This window comes from Myotis myotis, unplaced genomic scaffold (assembly GCF_014108235.1).
Source record: "Myotis myotis isolate mMyoMyo1 unplaced genomic scaffold, mMyoMyo1.p scaffold_m19_p_13, whole genome shotgun sequence".
Taxonomy (NCBI): Eukaryota; Metazoa; Chordata; class Mammalia; order Chiroptera; family Vespertilionidae; genus Myotis; species Myotis myotis.
The window spans coordinates 27703187-27729185 of NW_023416317.1; the positions used below are offsets into that span (position 1 = coordinate 27703187).

The 25999-nt window shown below is 47.0% G+C and overlaps 1 protein-coding gene across 4 annotated transcripts in view; it reads left to right on the forward strand.

Annotated features, from left to right (window-relative positions):
• The first annotated feature begins 21022 nt into the window (after positions 1–21022).
• The window catches only part of NMNAT3 (nicotinamide nucleotide adenylyltransferase 3), a 78318-nt gene continuing 73341 nt past the window's right edge, over positions 21023–25999 (forward strand). For 2 of the 4 annotated variants that reach the window (XM_036332394.1, XM_036332395.1), the window contains exon 1: positions 21125–21237. The gene's annotated coding sequence lies outside the window, so the exon portion shown is untranslated. Of the gene's footprint in view, positions 21238–25999 lie in introns of all 4 variants that reach the window. The other 2 variants (XM_036332399.1, XM_036332398.1) reach the window with 2 other exon arrangements.

The window sequence follows — 25999 nt, forward strand, 5'->3', positions numbered from 1 at the left end:
GTTCTGTGAGAGGCTCTATCCCACCAAAATTTACAGCCATCCGATGCCCCCTTCCTACCCCCACCCTGAGTTCTGGTCTGAGTTTTGTCACCTAATATGGAGCATCTAAGGTACCAATTGAGGTTCCCCTAAATTAAGGGTTTCTGCTCCTTAGAGGAACTCACCCAATAGCTAAGGAGAGTTGTCTTTGTGTCAAGGAGCCTTGGGCACAGGGGCCGGTAAGAGAAGGGGGCAGATTTTTTTTTTCTTTATTGATTAAAGTATTACAAATGTGGCCTTTCCCCCCCCCCATTGTCCCCCCACCCCCCCAGAAGGGGGCAGATTTTTTAAACATATTAGTGTTAGGGCGCTTGGCTAAGCAGGCCCAAAGCTTTATGAGAAAATTCACTTTTATCCTTTGCAAACAGAAGAGGAAGCATTTCATGCACCAAGCAATGCAAAGAGGTGAGCGAGTGTCAATTTGCACAGATTGGTTTGGTCCCAGCAGCACTATGTAAAGCCAAGCAGAAATGGTGGAGTTCAAGTGACAGTCAGTTGGATTTTAGCAATGTGCTCATTGTTTTTCTTTTTTAAAATATACATAAAATAATACTACATCCATGGCATTAAGCAATAAATAATGCCGTGAAGTTTACCATGAAAAGCAGCGTCTCCTGACTTCAGAAGTGGCTGCATCAGGAAAAGATTGACGCTCAATCTTCAGAGCCCCTCATTTGGACAAGCCCCTCCTAAACCTTTGTTCTTAATTTTGCATTTGTAATTTTCTTAGAGGGCCCCCAATTGTACAAGTTCCGGGCACCACCAAACCTGGGTCTGTTCCTGTCTGACTTTCTCACTGTCCCTTCTACCCCTCTCCTGCTCCTCAGAGGAAAATACTTCCAAGTCTCTGCATGTCTTTTCTGGTGGGCATCTTTATCCCTCTAAGCAGGACACTTGTAGGGCCAGCCCTTGGTGTGTTGTAGTCAGTATCCATCAACTGTTGTTATAAAGGTGAGACTTGAGCTCTCTCTCCCTCCTCCTGGCTCCCGAGCCATCTCACTCTCTTTCTGCCCCATCCTCCCAATAGAATCACATCACAACCTTTGGACGAATTACTCTAGTGTGCACATTTCTAGAACCATGACTGAGATAGATAGTGTATTATAATTACATCTATTTTTCTTGTACACGTTTTCATTTTTCCTGAAGTTGACATTGCCTTACCTTTACATTTGCTTATTTTTCTGGACGCCAGTCATTACTTCATGCTAAACATTGACCCAGCTGTAAAACAATTCTCATTATAGTCAAATATATGAGACAATCTCCGTTCCTTTTCCCCCCTGTCGATCCCTCCAGCCCCCTGCTCTCATCTGAAAAAGGTGTTTCTTAGAGCTGCTGCATAGCTGCCACCAAGGACACCTTTGTCATCAGCTTGCAAACCCCCTTCGCCTCTCTCTGCGTTGGCTCCTCCATTTCCTGAACCCCATAGTGTTTGCTTTTTGTTTTGCAGTGGTTTTTCTTTGACTCCTTCATTTCTGTGGAGCACACCATTCTTTAAAAATGGGTGCCTGAGAAGTCATTGTTTTGTCCTTGACAATTTGGCCATGCAGAGAATTTTAGACTGAAAAACATTTCCCCTAAGGATGTTGAAGCATTGCTCCTTATCCGCCAGCATCCTGGGTTGCTGTTAAGAAGTCTGATGCTATTTCCACTTATTTTTATATAATTCATTCTCTCTCTCTCTCTCTCTCTCTCTCTCTCTCTCTCTCTCTCTCCCTCCCTCCCTCCCTCCCTTGCTCTTCCTTTGCGTTTGTAGGATCTTTGCTCCATCTCTGGTACTCTGGCCTTGGCGTGGGTCATTTTTCATCCACTGTGTGGGACATGTGACAGGCCCTTTCTATCTGAAACTCAAGCCCTTCAGTCTGGGAAATGTATTTTTATTACTTCTTTGAAAATTTCCTCCCACCAATCTTTTCTGTCCTCTCTTTCTGGAACTCCTATCAGTTAGATTTAGACCTTGTAGATTGAGTCCATAATTTTCTTTCTCTTTCTTTTCTTTGCAAGAGATTGGTTTTGTTTCTTTGTGTGTGTTGTTGTGTGTGTGTGTTTCGTTTGTGTTTGCTTGTTTGTTTGTTTGTTTGGGGGGAGTCCTACTTCTACCTTTTTTTTGTTCTCCATTCTGGAATATTTTCCTGACTTCTGAATGGCGGTTATAAGCTAGAGTCTACAATCAGCATTCCTGTGGGAGCTGAGCAAAGGAAAGGGGCTGGACTCTCCCCAATCAATTATGAACTTGGACTTGATTTTTTTTGTTTTCAACACCATCCCCAGACCCCCCTCTGCCCTGTGTTGGGTGTCCTGAGTTCAGGACCTCCCTGGAGAATTTCTTCAGCGCCATCTCCCACAGCCAGCCAAGAAGAGGAGTTGTGGGGGTCTAGCTGCTCCCTGCACAGACTTGTAATCTATCTACCTGTCTCTAGTCATATCCTTGTCTTCAGAGATAACTTGACTTCCCATCCCTGAAACTTCTGGCTCTGAGTGTGAATTACCAGCACTCATGGCACCTACTGCCTTCATTTCAGCTGCCTCCACCATCCACACCCCATCTTCCTAAACATGTTGATCTCTCTCACTGTCATCTTTGGTCCTGTTGTCTTTGTCTTGGCAGATTTATAACATTTTTATTCCTTTTTCTTGACACTTTATTGATATCTCAGGAGGGAGTAGGGACAAATGTATGTTTACAGATGACCTTATTTAATTCTAAGTCTCTACTTTTATGTCTCCCTTTTTTCAAAAATTGCAATTTTATATTATTTAATACCAAACAGAGCTGGGATTTGTATTTCACAATTTAAAATGCCAAACCTCTTAGTTTTGACAGTTCTAACATATTTTCAAGAGCCTTAAAGACTTCTGGGAATTTTAAGAAAGGATGCATTCACCTAACTTCAAGCTCTGTATGCTCTGCTTAAGATCCAATCATGAAGTAATCCATGGGAGTTGACTGAATTATTACTATGGTATTCAGTTGGATACTTAGGTCTCTGCAAGATCTGAGGTGGTGGCAGTAAGTGCAGAAGGACAGATTCTAGACAGGTGGTAAAGGGGACACCTTGAGGCAGCCTGGACAGGAGATGGGAGAGTGGAGGGAGAGGGGTGCTCACAAGGAGAGTCCTTCCACCTGTTGTCACCCTAACTTCACTGCCATTGGAACATGGATGGGCCAGCCACTCCTGGGGGGCATAAGTAAAGCATACAGCCCTGCTAAACATGGTTTCTCCAACTGGACAGTGCAGGGAGGCCGAAGGGCTTTCACCTTTCAGAAAGATGTTGAAGGAGTGAAATGAGATGATAAATCTGAACGCTCTTAGAAAATAAAAGGGCTATGTAAATGCACAGTGCCATTACCAGGTCTAGAGAGGCTCAGATGAGTCCGGTTCTAACTCATTGTAACATTAGTGTGCATTACAATCATCTATCGTGGAGATAGAAATATTCCTTGCACATGACAAATGTCTAGAGTGCCTGTGAAGAAAGCAGCATTCATTATGGAGATTAAAGCCTGGGGCACCCAAGGCAGGCTCATGAAGGGATCCACTCCGTCTCTCTCTGCCTCGGCCAGGGAGACCTCGGAGAACATGCAGTAACATGGTAGCATCCCCAAATGGAGGGAGGCTGGGCCCTGAGTCACAAGGTGGAGGCTAGTCCTTGCTGCCCCATATCAGACTGTATCTAACGTCTTGTGCTAAGACATGGAGATCCGGGCATTTGTTACCCTCTGGGCTTTGCACCCATTGATAATTTGAGACCAGGATACCAGGTAGGAAGGCAAACTATGGATGTTCTATTTTGCTTGAAGCCCTATGAATTTCAAAACACACACATATCTATTCGCACATCAGTTGGATAAAGGCCCAAATATCCCCCAAATATAAAGACTTAGATGGTGTACCACTTTGGACAATCCACCCCTAATTGTTCCCTCCAGAATTCCTGACTGTTGAGTTTCAAGAGCGGACCGCCACAAGGTCTCACCAAAGGGAGAAATGGAAGAAGATGTGAAAGATGAACAGAAATCCTACGCTTACTTCTCTAAGGAAAGATGTGCATTTCCAAGTTTACCTGAAATATCACGGAATCGTTTCATTTTTCGAAAGCTGCCAATCTTCCTTTCCTTTTAGAAATTGTGCAAGCCCGGCACATCTTCAGCATGCCTTGCTAACCACAGATTCCATTATGTGTTTAATAATTGACTATTCAATAGAGCAGTGATGCATTTTTGTCTGGAACTAATTCACCTTTGTCTGAGCCTCAGCACGAATGTTCGGTGAATCACAGATGGGATTGTACAAGTGCTTCAAGTGCTGCTGCCGACACAGGGCCCCATCCTGGGGATTATTCATGTCAGGCCCTGCGCTCAGAAATGTTCTGGCATGCTAAAGCCACCTGAAAATGTGATTTATGGAAGCCGCGGAGTGCAGGGCTACACCTTTTCCCTTCCAATGAGAACTAACAAATCACCGGCCACAGGCCCGCTTAAACCAGAGGAGAAACTGTCAGCTGCGAAATTAACAAAAATGAACGGTCTCACAGCCCATTAAGGCCCTGGAGCTCCCCAGTTGGAAGTCGGCCGAGGTGTGTTGGCTGGGGAAGCAGGTATTAGCAAATGCTTATGTCTTGACTTCTCTGTGGAAGGAAAAATCCCTGCTCCCTCCTATAGAATTCCCGCCTTGCCTTCGTTGGTTTGGAAGTTGAGAAGCACCACAAAACAGCACAAATGGTGCATAATTTTGTGATGAACTGGGCGCACCGTCCTGCAGGCTGCTCTCCTAGGAAGGACCGGCTCTGCTTGTGGTCTCAGACGCTGAGCAGGGTTGGCATGGCATGATTGACACAGAGGGGAAGGGGATAAAGAATTATTTTAAGAAAAGAAGGGGGGGGGGGCAATGGGGAAAACTGTTCTTACCCATTGCAATTATTTTGGCTGTGTTTGTACCAGAAGTAGGGGCTGGTTGGAACAGAGGTGCCCACCAGCAAGAGAAGGGGTCCGAGTCCGGTGGCCTCTACCCAGCCATGAAATCGCATTCTAGAAACGGGCAAATGGGGAGACAGGGGAGATGTCTCTTTCAGTCTTTTGTAGAAGCTGAGCGTAGGATCTGATGGCTAATGTATTGTTTCATAAAAATATCCATTTATTTAAAAATTCCAGCCACTGCTTTAGATGTCAAGACCGCCTTCCTGATGTAGCTTGAGTTTGTCGTTGGAATTTTCCTGGCTCTGGGATGTGGGATCTATTTTCTAATGTTAGTGGTTCTCCTAAAGCAATGATGACTAAATTCATTTATTCCATGAGTGGACTCTATTCTTCCGTTAGACACAGTGGAGGGGGAAAAAAATGTCCTGATTTTCCCTGCCTTGCTCATTGCTTTTACTTGCTCTATTTTGCTGGTTTGAATGCAAACCTACAAATTAGCATGGGCCCAGGAGCCAGGCACTGAGGACACCTGTGTTTCCTGGGGCAGCCAGAGCTTATGGTTTAAACCACAGTGATTGAATCTGTACTTGGGCCAAGATTGGAAAAGTTTGGCCTGCTGATCAATTCTCTTCTTCACGAATCAGCAAAGTTGTTAAAATGCCCTCAACACCTTTGCCCAGGTCTCAAAACCTCTTGAATGGACAGGATCTAGCTACGATCCCTTTTATGACCCTTCTCCAGAATAGTCCAGCGGGAGAGTGAGCACCCAAAATTATTAGCCGTAAAAGCAACCTAAACTTCTATGGCACTTACTAACATGCAGGCTCTGTTCTAAATGTTCAAACCTATGAAATTATTGAATGACAATAGTCACACAAACTACCTCAACATGACAGATAGGGAAACTGAGGCACGGGCAGGTTAAAAACTTGCTCAAGTTCTCACAGCCAGTGATGGAACTGGACTTGGAACACCAGGCTGCCTGGTGCCACAGTCTGTGAACTACCGTACAATCGTCGCATTAACTGCTTCATATGGAGTCGGAACGCAACATGTGATTGTGTCCCTAATGATCTAAAGGCTTTTAATTTTTTTGCCATGAATTTCTTCCTTCAGTCTCTAATATGTGCACAGCATTGTGATACATCTTATAGGAATAGGCATGCAGAGCACAGTCTTTCCTCTCCATAACCCAAATAGGATAGAAAGGTCAATATTGCACAATGAGGCAGAGAGCGGGCTTACAGGAGAGGGATTGTCTCTTGGCAGCTGTGTGAACTGGCGGTTGAACTCACCTCTCGGAGCCTTAGTTTGCCCACATGCAAAATGGAGATAAGCTCTGCCTCACAGCTTCCGTTCCTTGCAGAGGGCTGTGCTCCGCGGGGTGAACAGTCACTGCAGTGAGTGGTCACTTTCGAGAAGTGGCTGTGGTGGGATGATGGAGGGCCCAGGTTTGGGGCGAGAAATGTGTTCTGACATAGCTTTGGCCTGCTAGGAACAGTGTGCTGTGTTGGGTTGTTGAAGAGGGTATAGCAGGGCTGCCAACTATAGCCTCACAGGGAACAGGGGACACCAGACACATGTGAAGGGTGCCCCCTGGAGCTGTGCAACGTGGTTTCCCTGGGGTGGGAACAAAGGAATCTGTAGAGTGAAGATTTAGAGAAAGAGTGTGTGTGAGGGAGGGGGAGGGGGGGAGACAGTCGGTGAAGAAATTTTTTAAAGAAAATATTTAGAAGTTAGGTAAGATGTGTGATGTAACTTCCCCCTCCATCTTCCTATGAGACCTTCCAACAAAAGCCACTCCCCTTAGTTGGAGACCAGTGAGAGGCTACAGATTCTATGGTTCCAGCTACAGTATGAGTTTGAAAGGGCTTGGTAGTAGATGATTCGACCAGAGAGGAAAGGGTTACTGGCCAGACACTGACCTGCCTGGTTTCCTGTCCCACATTCTCTCCAATCCCCGCACTTGGGGAAAAGAAGGAGGTATTATTAGCGGAGTGCTCTACTGGGCCAGACACTGGCTCGGAGGTTTACCCCTGTGCGGTAGGTGTGAGAATTCCTACTTCATAGACTGGCCCAGAGCTCCACAGCTGCTCAATGGCAGAACTGGAATGTGAGGCCATCGGACATGCTCTGGGCCTGACTCACTCTTCTCACTGCAGCCTGGCTTGCAGGATGCTTCTGCGTGGCCTCCGCCCCAGCCTGTCTCCCTGGCCTCCCTTTTCCTTTTTTGTTTTCCCTGTTCTGCCACTCCACTCCCAACCCGTGCCGAATCGTTTGTATTCCCCAAGTGTCCCCGGTCCATGGCCTAGGCTCTTCTCATCTCACACCCCTGTGTGTCCGACATTCCTCAAAGTTGAGCTCAAATGCCACTTCTTCTAGAAGGCATCCCCGGACATTTCCTCCTCCCTCCCACACTGCCACCAGGCTGAGCTTACCTCTATCATGGCTAATCAATGAATGTCATTGTCCTTTATTTCTCTGGACCCCTTGAGGCCAGAGCTGGGTCAGATTCATTCTCATTTGGGATTCAAGAATTATTTGTAGGAAAAGGAAAGAAGGGAGGGAGGGAAGGAGGGAGGGGAGGAGAGAGAGAGGGGTGGGAGTCCTGGCCCCCACAAGCCTATCATACACCCCCCTTCCAGCCTGACCTGGTCTGACCTCCCACCCCCACCTGACTCTGAGATCTGACGAAGACGCTGATTTCTCTATCCTGGATCAGGGCACAGATTCCCAGGCGTCGGCAGTAAATTGACACTGCAGTCAATTTTTAGTCTTCCCAAAGGGCATGATTTGTTGGCCGGTGATGGCGGTGAATCTTTTAATCACAGACCAGCCACTCTCCCTCCCCCTGCCCCTGACACGTCTCAGCACTGCCTACGCTAAGGGACTGGGGACTCTGTTTGACTAGGATCTGCAGGGGAACTAATCAGGAAGGCAGACTGATGCTTAAGCCTCTGCACTGGCTGCTGAGCCTCCTGCAAACAGTTTCATATGGTAACTGTCCCCTCAGTTCAGGGGACAGTGCAGAGCATTAAGAGGGACAGGGGTAGGTTTCTCACGCTGGGTGAAAAGGGTCCCACGGGCATTATTACCAGGAGGGGTATGGAAGTCAGCGAAAGAAAATTTGCAGAAAGGGCCAATGTGGGTCTAGTTCTAAAGACTTTCACATCAATGAATCTTCACAGCAACAACATAGGAGAGGTCATGAAAGCTATGATTTAACTGGATGCTTATCAGGTGCCAGACACCGCCCACCCTTGCTTTCCAAACATTCTCATTTATGTCCACAGCATCTATGAGGCAGCCTCTATCTGGGTTCTACTTTACAGCTGGGGCTCAGGGATGTTAAGTTCCTTGCCTAAAGTCACACAGCTAGGGGGTGGGGGTTCGGGAGCTTGAATCCATGTCTGTGTGATAACAAAGGCCAGCCCTTGGCCAGTTTGACCCCTTCTGGCAGATGAAAAAGCAGTGCACAGTAGAACCAGGACAGGATCTGAGCAAAGGTGCAGGGAAATGAGCACACGCTCTGGAGTCAGAGAGGATGCAAGTCGTGGCCCTGCCACTTACAAGATGTGTGGCCGTGGGCGAGTTGCTGAGTCTCTGCCTCCTCAAGTATACAACGGGGTAACAGCACCTGTTTTGCAAGAGTGTCGGCGCCAAAACCCCTCAAAGTGCTGCTTTGAGAAAATTCAGAGATTCTCACTTTGGCCACCTTCTAGGCTCCTGGAGCCATAAGCCTCCTGAAGGCAGTGAGTCATGGTCAGCTCGGGCTCTCCCTGTCTGTGCTAAATGTTCCTTCATTCAGTGGGGTCAAAGGGAGAGTGAGCATTGTTGAGCCCTGACCTGACTCAGGCACTGTGCCAGGCGCTTTCACATGCTCAAGACAGGCCTGCAAGGCAGGGAGTTTTATGCATTTTTCAGGTGAGGAAACCGAGGCCCAGAGAGGTGAGACGACAATCTCGAGGCCTGGTCTGGCCCCGCCACCCTTGCTGCCTCATCCCGCCTGTGATTTGCCACAGCTGTCAGTCACCTCCCAGGAAACCAGCAGGGCACCTGCCCTTTCCTGCGGGAGGAAGACCAAGTCCCACCTGCATAGCTTGGGCTGAATGTTAGACAGCCCAGCTCTACTACGATAAGAACTTAATTATCTGGCCTTTCAATTTTCTACTGTTCCAGGCAAAATGCATTCATCACGTAAAAGCCTTTTTCTCCTGTTTGCAAATAATGTTATTTAGCCTTCTCTGTACCAAAGGGAATTTACTAAGGAGTAAAGAAAAAAAAAAAAAAAAGAAAAAGGCAAAAGAGAGGAAAAGAAAGGAGGAAATTACAGTGAATAGAAGACCTAGGGGACATAATTACAGAAATACTGCAGGTTCTGCATAAGCTAGAAAATTGCAGCCATTTCATGGTGGGAGTAAAACTATTTTCTTTTATTTTAAAGTGGACCCTTTACCTTCCAAAGGGCTAATTGTGGTGCTGCCTACATGTTGTGCTCATTGGCTCCGATTTCACCTTTTCATTAACCACAATGGCAAAGAGCTGAAGAACTCTGGAAGCAGCTCTGCGATGGCTCCCGGAACGGGTGGGGGAGACACGGCCATCACTCCTCTTGTGACTCAGGCCATGTTTTCCATAATTGATCTACCCAGGACCTTGTCAGAGGCCCCTCCTCCAGCTCAGCCAAGAGGAATTCATAAAACAAAGCCAGTGGGTGGCAGGGGCAGGGAGGAGGCTGGGGGAGGGGGAGCAGAGGGAGGGTAACACAATGGCTGTTAAAAAGTGCACGCCCTAAAATGATGTTTATGGGGAGTTTTTAATGATGTGGGAGAACGTTCAAAATATAATGCTCGGGAGAGAAAGCAGGGTATGCAACATGTGGACAGGTTGAGTCCAACCGCGTTAAATAGATATATCTCGATATACAGCCATCATTATGATATTTGACTATATTTGAGATATAATACATATCCAGGAACAGATTTTCTGATACCCAAATATAACTCAAGCCTCAAGCTTACAGAAATGCAGGAATCCAAAGCCTCTTCCTTGAGATTTCAAGGATTCCCCTAGAAAAGGGGATTTTGTTTTTCTAGGGGTTGTCCCTCATCTCTTATTCCAAACTCTCTTTTCGGCTCAGTTATCAATCCCCTGAAGAGACCTCAGCCCAGTCCCACTGTGCCTGCTCCTCTCCCTAAGCCGCTCTGGCCCTCTCAGGACAAAGACCCTCCTGCATTCCCCAAGCACCAGCAACATCAGGCCGTTTCGTGAAACAGACCTTTATCCTAAAGGTTTGTGGAGAGTCAGGGGGTGGGCTGCAGCAGAGAGCAGGAATGTGTTGAGAGCTAGAAATCGGGCTTCGGTCTCTCAGGGTCGCTGGCCATCTGGGCCCCAAGCAAACTTGGTCTGGCTTCTCCTCACCGAAGAGGCAGGCTGATGCTGGTGTCACCGAGCTTCGCATTCTGCCTGTGAGTGCTCCTGTTCCTCTCTGGCTCCCAAGTTCGGGTCGCACTCTGTGTCTTTCTGTGTCCCCTGCTCTCCATTCCATCCCTCCTGTCTATCTCTCCCTGGGAATCCCTCATTTTCTCCCTCTGTGTGTTCCTGTCTCAGATAACCGCGTAAGCTTCCCACTGTGTTCACATCGTTTCTTTTCTGATTGCCAGAGCTCCAGCCATGGAACCTCCCTTCCTCTGGCTCCCCGCAGAGGACTAAAAGACTTCGGTCTGATTAGTAGTATGCAGAGAACTCACAGAACTTTCCGTGTTTCCCACCCAGACTCACCAAAGAGGACAAGGGAGGGCAGCTAATAAGCCCATTAAGGTGTCTTCCCCAGCAAACGTCTCCCTTGTCCTTCAGCCCAAATGCAGAAACAGCTGCAGCTTTAAAAATAGCATGCTTTCATCTTTTGACGGAAACATGCCAGAATTTTAACACTGGCTGTCTTTGGGTGGCAAGAAGTGCTTTGATGTTATTATTTTTTCCCCCTATTTTTCTGAATTTTCCATTGTCCAAGGCAAGCATGAACTATTTTATCAGAGTAAAATCTCCAAAGTATTATGGACCTGCCAGATCTCTGATGTAATCTTTGCAATAGCCTTAATAGGTAGATACTAAGATGCCCATTTAGAGGTTCAGAAATTTTAGGCAATTTGCTCAAAGTCAAACAAGCAGAGATGAAATTTAAAGGACACCTCGGCGACTAAATCATGCTGCTTGTAGAGGCCCAGCCTCTACTTCACCTGTAAATACAGAGCCCTTCACACACCTGAGAGCTTACTAGATTCTCCAAACTGTCTCAATGGGCTCCTCACTGTAAATGCAAGGGGTTCTGTTCAATATGATTTGCAATATTAGCCTTCTCTGGGGGAGAATCCTGCCCTCCTATCTCACTAACACCAGGTCTGTAACTTGTGGGAGGACTATACATCTTGAGTCTGTGAACTTGGAATTGGCATATGATTTCCTTAGGTTAATAAGCCATGAATGAAAGGATATGTCATCTCTGCATATAAGTGATAAAAGCCAACTTATGGTTTTCCATGTCACTCTCCCCTCTGCCCCAAAGCAATGTCCCCACGATGGCCACTATGTAAACATGGAGTAGAGCAGAGCTGTAGTTGACCCATGATGGACATATGGCCCAAGCAAAAAATAGATCTTTGTTTTTGTAGGAGATATAGCTATGGGGGTTGTTTGTTACCACAGCAGAACTTAGCCTAAGTTGACTAACTCAATATATGCAAAACTGCAAATGCATAAGCAGTTACTAATTTGTTTTATACTCCCTTCTCTTGGAAGACAAAATAGAGGGAGTCTTGACTAAAGCATTAGTGTGAAGTTCCATGTGTCCCTTCTTTTAAAAAATGTATTTTTATTGATTTCAGAGAGAAAGAGAGAGAAAAAGAGAGATAGAAACATCAATAATGAGAGAGAATCCTGCATGCCCCCCAACCTGGGCATGTGTCCTGACCAAGAATCGAACCATAGGTTCATGCTCAACCACTGAGCCACACCAGCAGGGCCATTTGTCCTTTCTGAAAATGATCTTGGGAAAATTATGCCCTCCTCTAGGATGCATTTCTGCAGCACACTCTCCCGATAGGGCAGGCTGTCAGAATCAGTCCCAATTACAGGCTCTGGAACTGTCCAAGGAGAGACAGGCCAATTAGTGCATGGCTGTCAGTCATCAGAGGACCATGTGAAAGGGAGCACTCAGCCTTCTCTCCTCCCCTAGGGGCACTGGGCTCTGACCAACTGCAGCCACAACTGGAGGCTGGAGGCTCAGATGCCATTTGAGCAAAGCATGAAGCAATAAAGACCAATGAAAGGAAGGCTGGGGCGATGCAGGCAATTACCACCTTTGGTCTGAGCTCCATAGAGCCACCAGCCTTCACAGACAGTCTGTGCTCTACATGCCTTTAGCAAAGCTGCCTTGGAGGGAAGAATGGCAACTTCACCAAAAAGCTGAAGGCTCGGAGTAAAATGAATAGCTGTTATCACTGGGAAATGGGCAGGAGAGAAAGCAGACGTTGCTTCTGCTACTGGATGAAGCAGTTAAGCGATCTTTCAAAGAATCCCTGGAGGGTGGACCTGGTCATCTCCTTGCTAAGTGACTCAGCTGGTAGTTCTGTTGCTGAAGTATCTTTATTCAATTTGTTCTTTTGTCAGGCCATTTCATCATTCTTGCATTCTTTCATCCGGGCCATCATTCTTTCCTTCACTCATTTTGTAATTCATTCATTCATCCCTTCACTCATTCAGCCAGTGAGACCTCTGAGCACAGTACTGTTCCAACTACTGGCAGCATACAGAGGAGGTGTGGGCAAGAGGGCAGGCAGGGCCAGCGGGAGAGGGAAGGACACAGAGCCATAATTCACAGCTGAGCCTTTGCTACTCAAGTACAAAAAAAACTCAGTGGTGAAGTTTGCAGTCCTGGCTATTATTTTAGGATCTGGGATATGGGAAAAATTGCTGGGGGCTAATTCCAGCAGGTCATAAATGCAAAAAGTTCCTCAAAAGGTTGGTGGATCTTGAGGCTTCAGCAGGACTGAAGATACATGTTATTGCCTGCTGGAATAGCTGAAAGCATTTCCCCAAACCTAAAGAGTTGCATATATTATTGTCTGCTGCCTGACGGCCGAAGGCAGTTCCCCCAACCTGACAATGCCTACTGTATACCAAACCTTACCTTTGATATGTATATCTGCTTTGCTTTAGGGTAATTTGTGTTAATAAAAAGCTAGGGGTCCAGAGATTCGGAGAACTTGGTTACTGAAGCTAGGTCTCCTCTGGCTCCTCACAAGAATGCATTCCAAATTTATATTTCATTTCTAGTCTCTTTATTAATTTACTCGCAGCCCTTCTCCAGATTCCTGAACCCTTCTAGCTGCTGAGAAACATCCCAGTAAAAAACCTCTCCCTTGCTACAGGTATAGCCCTAACCACTACATCACGCGCAGAAACTTAGGCACAGAGACAGGAGCCATGTGGGAACCTGGGCCCCTCCATGAGCTCCTGTGGACAAATACTGGTTGGTAGGAGGTGTGGCAGACGTGGATATACACTGCTCAGATCCGTCTCCCGAAAAGGCTTGCTTCCCAAGTGGGAGGGGCATGGCTTCCTGACAGCCTCCAGCTGCTAATTTCTGCAAGGTCTGCCCCAGTTTTTAAGGCAAAGTCAAGCTATTCTCAGGCCAGACCCCAGCCAACGACTAAGCAAAGTGGGGTTCAGGGGCCTGGCCATTTCCATCCAACACAGGGCTTCTCTAGTGGATAATCTAAGCTCCGGAGTGCCACGGGATGACAAAGACTGTCAGTCAGCATCATGGTCTGTCAGCTGCCCCAGTCCATTCCTGCTTCTGCCCCTTCTCTCTCCCGTACCTTTTGTACCTTTACTTCCATCTCAGTGGCTGCTTCATGGAGACCCAATCAGGCCCAGAAGGGCGGGAGGGGACATGGAAGGGAGGAAAGAGTGAACGGGCTCATCAGGCACTGAGACGGGGCAGTTTCTTGTCAGCTCTTTCTCAGAGGACAGATCGAAGTCCAAGGATGACTTTGCTGAAAGGATCCTGTCATCTTTTTCTAAAGTTCTCACCTGAGGCAGGACAGCATCATTTAGGAGACACTGGGTTAGTGGAGAAGACCAGGACATAGCTCTATGTTCCCACCGACCAGCTGGACAGACTACTCTGTGAGCATTAAAGGTGACTCGGAAGGGGCCATTGAGTGCTGCAGACCCTAAGGAACCATTAGAGGTCAGGGCTTTGCTTAGGCAGTCAGGTAGAAACACCAACATGTTCGACTGCAAGGACATGCATCACAGAGGGCTTCATGGAGGAGGTGATATTTGATCTGAGCCTTGAAGAATGAGCTCCCTGGGAATGCAGGCACACACCAGGGCCCAGGGCCTGCTCTGCAGACATGTGTTTTAGAGATCTGAGCCTAGCCCAAAGTATCCCTCGGCAACAGAAACTGACTCTGGCTAATATAGAAGAAAAGATTTGCAGGGAGGCCACTAGGCAGCTGAAGAACCAAGCAGGGGGCAGACAGAAACCTGGAAGTTCTGGGGCCCTATGTGCCAGGAGCTCCTCAATAATCCTGCCAGGGCACCACCATTTTTAGTCTCTGAGTTTCTCTGCTCACAATTCAGGTTCTGGGCAGAGGTAGTGTCCTCCCATTAGTTAGGGTATGGTCTGATGCCTTGATTAAGAGGCCCAGCAAGACAGTATGCATACTCCAAGAGATAAGAAGAGAAAAAGAAGAATGTGAAGTCCCAGAGACAAGGAGGAAGAGGTTTCTACAAAGGCAGTGGCCAACATTATCAAAGGTGGCCTATAGACCAGTGAAATGAGGACAAAGATTTCCCCATAGAGCAGTGTCAGTATGGAGGCAGGGACAGAAGCTAGATGCTCTGGGTAGAGGATTAAATGGGAGGAGAGGTGTGGACAGGCCACTTCTTTGAGGTCTGAATAAGAAGAAAAGGCAAGAGATTGGTTGTTAGAAAGCTCAGGGGTAAAGAGAGGATTCTTTTAGACTTGAGCCTCTTTATAAGCTCAGAGGAAGGACCAGGGAAAAGGTGAAGGCGAAGATACAGAAGAGAATGGTTGTGACAGCCCAAGGTCCGAGGCAGGAGGATGGGGCAAGGGCCTAGGCAGAAGGACTGGCCTTTGAACTCTATCTGTGCCCTTGTTGTTATTTTAAGCTCCATTCAGCCATAGCTCCTTGAAAGCATGAAATCACATCTTTGTAAGTGGAACAGAAATGGTGTTGCCTGGGGAATCAAGAAACCAGAATTTTAGGACCTATAGGTGTTATCATATTATGTGAGGCTGCATGTTACTCATATCCAACTAGCCTGGCCAAATAACTTTTTGATTTTCTTACACAATAAGAAGTCTGTAGGCAGGCAATTTAGAACTAACACAGCAGCTCTATGATGTATTTAGCCATCAGACTCCGTCTAATTATCCACTTAACCATTTGTAGCAAGTAACTTTATAGTTCATGCTTGTCACCTCATAGACTCAAGATGGCTGCTTGGCCTCCAGGATCAGATCCACATTCTAAGACAGAAGAAGGAAGGAGAGGGACTGGGAGCTCCTGTGTTTGGAAAACAAAGCCTCCTTAGTAATTCCAAGCAAACTCCTGTTTGCTTCTCATGGCCACTTGTAGCTGCACAGGAGTCTACCACTCCAAACCAAATGTGGGCTTCGTTGTACCTTGGCTTCCCTGCATCTCTGCCTTTCCCTAACAGCATATTTTGGGGGGTCCTTTTGGGGATTTGTTATGAGAGTCTTAGTGAGGGATTAGATTCAGGGACCTTCCCTCCAATATGCAAAGTCGAAAAGCTTAGCCAACACCTTCCCCAGGACAGACAAGGGAGTATGTCCTAATCTTGGCCAATCAGAGAGTCTCTCCCAGGACTTTGACTCATGAATAAGTGAAATAATACAGAAGAAATGGCTAGAATTTAATCATCTACCCCTGCAGTGGCATTCTGTCTAGACCAGCGGTCACCAACCTTTCAGACCTCACGGACCACCAGTTGTCCGCAGATCGCCAGTTGGTGACCGCTGGTTTAGACCATTTCTGCTCAGAGATCATTCCTAGGGATTTCACTTCCTAACTTTCCAGAACTGCTTTCTTCCCATCCCTTCCGAAGACTGGATCTCCAACCTTCCAATCCTACAATAAACTCACATCTACTCAGTTAGCAGAGACTATTTCTGTTGTTTTGTAACAGCAGCAACAAAACAGCAACAACAAAGATCCTGACTGATACTCCAACCCCAACTCTGACCAGCTGTGTGTGGTCTTGAGAAAATCATCGAACCTCTTTGGGTACTCTCTTCTCATGGAACAATGATGGGTTAGTCCTAAAGTGCTTTCCACTGTGAACAATGTATCATGACTCTGACCTCCTTAGAAGGCCTCTTTGTACCAAGTGGACCCAGATGGACATCAAAGCCCAGATTACAGTTTTAGCAACAGGAGCAGAATATAAAAGCTCCATTAAGGGATATAATTTACAGCATTGGAGTGCTGCCACTGGAACATTCCTTAGACAATTAAGCCCAGGTAGACGCTAACCAAAATGCACTCTACTGCTGCTGGCACCAGAGGGCAATGTTTTTATTAGCAAATTGGCACGATTTGGTGTCTTCTTGCCATAATTTCAAAGGTCCACTTATCAATCCCATGATTCCAACTGTTCTTGATTATAAGGCTGCTTACCTGAACCGGGGTAAACCCTGTTTTCAGGGAGGCTCTGTTTCCCATGTTAAAACCTCTTCTGCAGCAGACATGCATTTAAGGAAACGTCACAATACAGAGCAGAGGCCTCTGTAAATTCGGAGTCTGCACCTTTAAGGAAACATGACTTCGTTAGAACAGCAAAATGGCCCCAGTTTGGGCTTATGTTCTACCAAAAGCTCATTGCTTAGCTGCATTTAATAATCCATGAAACAATTTCTATTAACTTTAGTGTGTGAATTGTGCAGCTGAAGAATGGGTAAAAAAAAAAAAAAGTGTGAAACAGGAATAAAAAATATGCAGAAAATGAAAATGAGTGAGATCATAAATATTTCATCAAGGCCTCTACTTTCAGGTAAGCAGTTACCATCTTGGGCCCCCAAATGCCAACAGACACTACAGAACACCATTCTGAATTATTAAAATGACTAGGGGAAACTTTTTTCTTCTTACTACTTTTAAATGAGTATGTAGCCTTCTGAGCTAACCTTTGCTTAAATATTTAACACAGACATTGGGTCAAATATATAGTAGTAAAAGTTCTCAATCTAATACTTACCTGTAATTATGAATCATATTATATAATGTATCTCAGCCACTTCATTTTATTTTTTTCTCTCTCTACTATGGCAATTCTCCCCAATTTAAGAGGAATCCAATCTGAATTAAAGTCTGCATTCTAGAACATTTTTTAAATATATATTTACTGATTTTGTTTAGTTTTCATTGGCTCAATTTATTCATTCATTCAACAAATATTTATTGAACACCTAGCAGGTACCAGGCACTGTTCTAAGTGTGGGGACATATCAAGGAACAAAACAGAACAAAAGATTTTAAAACTCAGCCCTTTTTGGACCTTATACTTAAGTGAGGGAGACAAATAATGAATAAAAACATATGTCAATGACAAATAATGAGTGCTATGAATGGAGTGATACGGGGGGGGGGGGGGGTCTGTTGTTGGTTGTGTAGGTAGGGTGGTCTATTAGAAAGCTAATGAGTTGGACAAGTTCCCTTGGGAGTGAGAAAGTGTACCATTTCAGTGGCTCTGGGGGACAAGCAGGCCCAGTGTGTTCAAGGGACAGCAACAAAGCCAGGGAGACTGGAGGCGAGGAATGGTCACTGTCAGGAGACCATGTCAGGGAGAGCTTGTCAGGGCCCTGGAGGCCATCAGGGAGGACTGGGTATTTTATCTTATTTGTAGTAGAAGCCACTGAGGGCTTATGAGAGGGCAAGTATTGTGAACTGATTCATATTTTAAAGGGATCACTTGCACTTCATAGTAAGTATGGCCAATGGTGGCTTTCTAGAGGAGGCTTGCTTCAATGGCCATATAAGAAAGAGTTGGCATTGGCACTCTCTGTTCATTGGTGGTAAGAAAACACCCACCTGTGCAGGACCTGGAGTGCTTGGCAAGTCTGCCCTCTTTGATCATTTAAAAAGTCTACCAGTCTCCTTTCTGAGCACTCAGAAGCCAAGGGCCCATCCCAACACAGAGCTGACCCAGTTCTCAGTCCCATCATGATCTGCCCAAGAGCAAGTTTTCCAGAATGTGTTTGGGATACACCTCTAGGCCAGAGACAGTTTGCTTAAAGTGCTCCTATTAAAGCTTCATTGGCACACCATTAAGTCATAGAAGAAAACTGCACAGTAATGTTATAGCTTGATCTCATTTGGTAATGCACTTATATGCCTAGAAATAATTTGTCAAATGTTAAAAAAATGAGCTTACATAGCGGTTCAAGTTTTTCCCCTTTGAGATTTCCCTCCAACAGCCTGTTTCTTTAGTGGAGAATTTTGAGGCATGTTCTTTACACTGCTTTCTAGTTTTCCCACAGATTAAGCTCCAGACACCGGTTATAGCTGGCTGAACGATGCATCCTTTACTGGACTCCCAAATAAACTACTTGAACCCTTGTCTCGAGATCTGCTTCTGAGGGAGCCAGACTCAAGCATCCTCTTACATAGGGAGCATTACCTGCCCACTTCCTTGAGCCATAAGGGCAGATAGGGTTCTGGAGAAATAAAGCTTTCCAATAAAGGAGAGATACAGCACTACCTGGTTTTGCTCAGTGGATAGGGCATTGGCCTGCGGACTGAAAGGTCCTGGGTTCAATTCCAGCCAAGGACACATGCCCGGGTTGTGGGCTCAATCCCCAGAGGGGGGCATGCAGGAGGCAGCCAATCAATGATTCTCTCTCATCATTGATGTTTCTATTTCTCTCTCCCTCTCCCTTCCTCTCTGAAATCAATAAAAAGGAAATAAAAAAAAAAGTATTCTCTTTAAAAAATAAAAAAATAAAGGAGAGATACAAATATATGATCCCAATTGTACCCATGATCCAGTAGCCCCCTTGTGCCCTCAAAAAAAGGGCATAATTATTTTTTTTAAATATTTCTATTCTACTCTATCCATTTTACTCTGTCCACTGAGCCAAACCGGCTGGGGCAGGGCATAATTCTTATCTAGACATTTCCTCTCTAAAAATATTAGGAGCCAGTTGCCTCTCCAGAATGGATTTCTCAACTACTGCTTCTTGCCCCTCCCCACTTAGACGAGGTACAGTGTGGCCATTATTCCTACCTCCCACCATTAAGAGACACTACTTTGTGCCGAGGAAGCCAGCTTCCCGCCCTGACCAAGCTTTGGTTAGTCTTCACTACCCAGGCAAAGAAGCACCCCTTGCAGGAGGAAGCCATGCCCAGTCTGTCTCGCCCTCTGTGTCCAGCCTCTCCTTCCCTAGGTCAGGGCCCAGACTCAGAATGAATTAGCCCTTGACTTTAATTCAACCTGTGAAACCAACATGCTACACAGAGATTCTTAGAAGTCCCTAATTCTCATGAGCCTCAACTCTGCTGGGAGACAAACTGAGGTATCAATAAGAGAACATCCAAAGATAATTATCCTTAAATTTTGTTAAATCTCAGAGTGGGGATGGCCTAAGTATGGTACATAATCCAGAGGCAATAAAAAAGAAAAGAACAATAAATTTGACCAATATTTAAAATTTTTGAGCTGTTAAAAATAGTTTTTAAAATGAAGAAACACACACACACACACACACACACACACACACACACACACACAAAACCAATAACTAACCTTGTACATATAGATACTAAGCCACTTAATCTTCCCCAAGAGGTAGAGGTTGTTACCTCCAATTTCAGAGAAGGACAATGAGACTTAAGAGGTAAAGTGACTTTGCCTAAGGTTACCTTGTCAAGGCACATGGACAGTGTACCTGTCCAGCCAACCTCATGGAAGCACTGTGAGGACCCGCTGACCAGGCAGGGGCCCAGAGCCAGTATTATAAAAACACTCTCTATACTAACAATTTGTCACCAATACTAGGAAAAGCTGGGTATTATGTGTGCAGCAATCACAAAACCTTGACATCACTCTTGATATCTGTTTTTTGCACACTCCAATTCACTCCATTAGGAAATTCTTTTGGCAGAAACTGATGAATCTGGACCTTTGCCCTACCACCCCTGAGAGGATTTGGATTTATGGAGGGTCCTGAGTGGGCAGAGGAAGCCAGGCCACATTGGAGAGACAAATTCAGGAAATAAATTACCTAAGAAGATCTCAGAGGATAGGGACTCGAATCTCCAAGACCCCAGGATTTTGTTGTGATTGCTTTTCTTAGCCTCAATTCTGTAGGGCTTTCTAAAACAGCCTTTCTTTCTACCTTCCCCTGCAATTCTATAAGCTTCATGTCCCAAAAACCTTCATCCACTCCTGGTTTGAGATCTCAGAGCTCACCCGGGCAGGACTTAGGAATGAAGGTGTAAATTTGTCAGGAGAAGGGAGGCAAGGGCACAGTAAGAGAGTAAATCCTCATCTAACATGGCAGAAAGTCAATAGATAAATCAAAATATCGCTATGTAAGCTTATTTTTGTAGCGACAAGGGGTGACCACCAGAAGAACTAAATGGAGGAACTGATATAAAGGGCTGTGTGTGGGGAGCAGGAGAGCGGGGCCTGTTGCTTTCATTTCGGGAACATTTAGACCATTTTATTGTGTAAAAAGTGCTGCTCTTGCATTACTTTGATATATATTTTTAATTTGATCTTTAAAAATTAAAGTAAAATTAAATGACTTAAGAAATAAAACGCAATACAAAACAGGAAAATAAAAAGCAAATAAACACGCACACCACGGTCAGGGGGTGGGGGCAGGAAAGGGGGAGGGGCGCGTGGGCGGGGCTTGCGGCGGGCGCAGAACCCGGTCTCCTGAGGCCGACCCCAGGGAGGGGGCGGGGCGAAGAGCTAACTTTCCTGTGACTCCGCCCACAGGGGGAGCCCGCGGAGCGCGGGGTCAAGACCGCTGGAGACCCGGCCCCGGCGCGAGGTCGTACCGGGCGCGTCCGGGGGTGGCCCCGCTGAAGGGGGCTTGGCACTCCGCGCCCCGGCTCTCCCCTCCCGGGGGGCGTGGGCGCGGGCCCCGCGGGCACAGCCCCGGTTCGGCCTCCAAAGTCCCAGTCCCGGAAGTTCCCCTGAGGAGCCTCGGGACGCAGGTAAGCGCACCCGGCCGCCCTGTCAGCCCGCCTGTGCCCTCGCGGGCGCCCGCCCGGGACTGGACGCCGGGGCGACAGGTGGCGGCGGGGTGCAGAGCCTCGCAGCGCGTTCTGGCCTGGGCCGCCTCGTCCACCGCCCCCCGTTACTCCGGTAGTTTGGCCCGAGGTCGGCCGACGTGAGTTCGAATCCCCCCTCCGGCGCTGGTGCTCTTGGCCGCTACACAGAAGGGCCCGCGCCTGCTTACCGCGCGCCCCGAGGGCCCGCCGCTGGCCTGCGCGTCGGGCGGGGACACCGCCGGGGGCGAAGGAACTCACAGTCGCGGGGAGCGCACAGTCCGGTGGGAAAGACCCGCGCCGCGAAGACAGAAAGCGCTCCCTAGGGCGCGGGGCGAGCATTCAACAGGTGGTCCCCGTCTGCAGGGGGCGCTGGGGTTCCGGCTTCTATATGAAGCCAAGGCCTCCAGGGTGGAGGGCAGAGGAGCAGACACGTCTCCTCGGGAGAGAATGTGACCCAGTTGGGTGAAGAGGACAGTCGGTGGGGCTGGTCTGCTCAGAACTGGGGGACAGGGGGTTCCTCTGTAAAATGGGCGTCTTCGCGCTCCCTCAAGGTGGAGGGCGACCGGAAGCGGGCGACCGGAAGCGACCTGGCGGTGTTCCAGGTGTGCAGGGAGTGAAGGCACGTGGGGGCCTTTCTGGATGGAGCAGGATGTGGATCCTAATAAAGGGTGTCCCAAAATTCACGCAAGAAGTAATTTTGATATAAAACACAGGTTTATAATTAAAAATTGTAAATTTTTTATTGATTCATAAAGTATACAGTATAGGGTTAGGTATGGAATAGCGTATCGGGTAAATGGCCTCCACGGCTTTGCTGGCACATACGTACTCTTTTGTTATTGCCTGAGCAGCCGGTTTTCGAAAAAGAATGGTCGGATGATGCCTCCAGCCCAAAATCCGCACCAAACAGTGACACGTTGTGGATGCATTTGTTTCTCAACAATCACTCGTGGATTTTCTGAACCCCAAATGCGACAATTTTGTCGATTAACCAAGCCATCAAGATGAAAATGAGCCTCATCGAAATTCAGCCACATTTATGCAAAATGTGGGAAATTTCAACAAAAGAGTGCGTATGTGCCAGCAAAGCGGTGGAGGCCGTTTACCCGAGATGCTATTTCATACATAACCCTATACTGTATACTTTATGAATCAATACAAAATTTACAATTTTTAATTATAAACCCGTGTTTTATATCAAAATTACTTCTTGTGTGAATTCTGGAACACCCTTTAAATAGTGAGTGCCTCACGCCCCCCTCCCCCCCTTCCTTGAGTCCTGTTTCCTTGTCTGAGGCTCCCAAACAGCCTGTTCTCTGAAATGATGACTGGTTTGGTCGTTCGTTCTGGAAACATGCAACTGGTGCGCACGGTACACGGGGCCCTCAGGATTAAAAGGAGTAATCAGACAGGGCCCTGCCCTCCTGGAGCTCAGCTGGGGTGGGCCAGGTGCGGTAAACAGTTCCAGCCTGCAGCGCTGGGTCCCTAGGAGCCCAGAGGAGGGGCTCTGACCCCCTGGCCTTGCCCAGGAAAGCCCCTCTGCTTCCAGCCAGGTGCCCATTTCCCGGAAAGACTCACCTGTTACTGCCAGCTGCATGAGCCCCCCCCCCCCCGCCCCCCAACGTAAGGCTCACACTCCTCCACTGAGCATCAGTTACTTCCTTACTTTTGTTGGTAGTGCCACCCCTTAACACTGTCCAAAAATCTCCTCGCTGAGGACCCCTGAGATCTTAAAACTCCAGGGATTTAGGAGAGGGATTTGGGCTTCAGGAAACACCTGCCAGCTGTTTGGTGTGTTTTATTCGCTTGAATGACCCCAATTCCTTTTTTGACTCTGGCACACTGTTGGTGTAAACTCTGGATTTGCTCCATGAAAAGTGGCTGGAAGGCCCAGAGGGTAGGGGAGCACAGTTTAAAGGAGTCTGGTGCTGTTTGTAGGTGGGGGTTAAAAGCAACAACAAACCAGAGCAGACATTAGCAGAAGGGTGCTGTAGGGAGAGGGAGGGAGGGCAATCTTTGTTTTCCCTCTCAGACCATGTGAGTGCCAGATTGGGAGAGAAGAAAGGGAGCTCTAGGCTTGGCAGTCACAGACGTGGGTTCAAATTCATGTTCGTTACTTCCCAGCTCTGCGAATGACCCTGCGCAGGTCACTTATGGTATAATTGTGCAAGCTGAACACAGTGCTTGGCATATAGTTTGCCCTAAAGAAATATTAACTTCTACCCTCTTCCCCTAAATGAACTAAAATAGGAATACTAATAGTACCTACTTCAGAGGGTTATTATGGGATCTACTGAGTTAATGTATCTAAAATACATACAGCAGTGCCCAATATGTAGGAAGTTACTAGTACTGCTATTATTATCACTCTTTATTCTGGGCAAAAACTGGTGAAATGAGGCAGGCAGTGGGCAAGATGCGGGGGGTTAGGGAGTGGCTCTGAGGGACTGTGCATGGTGATTAGCAGGGGAGTTGAGTTATCTGTTGCAGTGGTTTTACCAGAAAGCATCAGCCCTGTGTGAAGAGGGGTGTTCTGCATGATAAAGGGCCTCCTAGGCAGTCACACTGTCAGCAGGCCTCAAAGCTCAGGCCAAAGAAAACAGCAGAAGTCATGGGGGAAAACTAGAGTTGAAAAAGATCTAAAATTGTCTTATTCTGGTTGTGTCTCTAATCCACAGCTGGGTGTGGGTCTCCTGTGAGGGCCTGTCCCTGACGCCCACCCCCATGCTGACCCTCGCCTTCATGTGTTAATTGCTAGGAGCTTAGAGTCAGTACTAAATCCAGCAGGGTACTGAGCCCATAATGAATGAATGAATGAATGAATGAATGGACAAAAACCTGCAAGGCAACCATCTAAGTGTGCTATTAAGAGAAAGTGTGCTGTTAAAAGATAGAGAAAGATAACCAGTGTTTTTGAGCCCTTGCTAAGGGCCAAGCATTTTCATTTATGTTGCAGCTTAGTGGTGAACACCACAGCTTTGGAGTCAGATAAAATTACCTGTGTGACCTCATGTGTGTCACAGAAGCTCTCTGAAGCTCCCTTTGGACATTTGTACAATGAGAATCACTGTACCTATCTCATAGGGCTTTTATGAGTATTGAGTAATGCTCATATTATAAGTATATGAAGTGCTAGTCTTAATGCACAGCACATGGAATAGTAGGTGCTCAGTCCGTAATAGCCGCTGTTATATTTATTAATCCTCCCAGTGCTCTCCACGGGGATGGGAGGCCACAGAAACCGATGGGTGGTCTTGATTCTGAACTCCATCCCATCGGGAAGGAAAGGGCTCGCGGCAGACACTAACCAGACAGGTTGTGTGAAATGAAGTCAACTTTATGTGCATTTCATTCATTACCTAAAGCGCTTGACTCTGTGAAATCTTAAAAGGAAAAAAATCCCCGCAAAATTATAACTTATGTGCCTTTCAAGTTTAGATATTTTATCATCTGGATAAATCTTTCATGCATCTATGTTAAACCGCTTTAGGCTGTCGAAGCTCTTGAATAAAGTAGCTTGTCCTGACCAGTGTCTGTCTTGGCTCGTTTATCATAGTTCCCTGGTGAAGACAGACAGGTCCCATTTTGCAGGGCAGGCCTCAGGATGGCAGCTCCAGCCCCAGAGTTTTAGCAGTGCAGTACTGCGTGCTGGTGTTTAACAAACCACAGTGGACTCGTGGTTCTCTCATCATTGTCTCTCACGTGCACATAGACCCACAGTGCCAATCGGGGAACTAGGAATGGAAAGGCATTCTGCTGCGAGTACGGACCTGGAGAAATCAGCTTCAGGGAAGTCTAAGTTTCTCAATGATGGGTTTTGGGGTGAAAGGGCCTTCAATGAGGTTGGCAGTGTCTTCTGGAAGTGAGAGCTGTCTGCTCTTATTACCCAGGAGTGTCCTTTTTGTGTCTGGCCACCTGCCCAGTGAAAATCTGATTTGCATGTCTGCCTCCCTGCTATCCCTGCCTCTGGCCAGAGTTGCCTCTAAAGCCGGAATCCCTTTAGCTGCTGCCTTCCTATAGTCCCAGTGGGCACCTTGCCAGGCATGCCGTCTCCAGTTGCCCTGGAATTACCTCCTCTGGGGGTGGCCCTGGTGCAGTGGGTGCTGGAGCCCTCTCCTGGGTGACAAGGGTCCACCTGAGAACCTGTTTATTTTCTCCTTCTTTGATACCTCTGGGCACACGGGGTCAGCACAGGTTTTATTATGTTGTAGCTAGTGACCTGCCATTTGAGAGGAGAGAAGGGCAAAGCTGACTGCTGCTGTCCAGAGGGCGGGAACACCTGTCTGCACGCGGAGCTGTGCAGTTCCAGCACCGTCCCTCATGAGCATCCTGCAGCCTCCAGAGGGGCACCACACCTGCCTGCAAGCCCATTCAGTTCCACTGAGAACAAGGAGAAAATAACACTAAAGGGCTGGTTTTAAATAGGATGTGATCCAAACAGCTCCAAGAAACATCCTCTTTCCATGACCGAATATTATTAGAGAGTGATTTTGTTTGGCCAGAGCTGTTGACAAAGCGCATCTTTGATCCCCACCAGTCTCAGATGTAGACCTCATTACGAGAAATGAGCTGCCGTCTTCCCTGAAGCAAAGGAAGGGGACTGGCATCACTGTGCAGAAATCCAGAAGGCCTGGGGGTTCTGAGGAGTAAATGTGTCCATCGTCAACCTGGAACTTTTCAGAGCTCCTAAGATGGTTTTAAATTA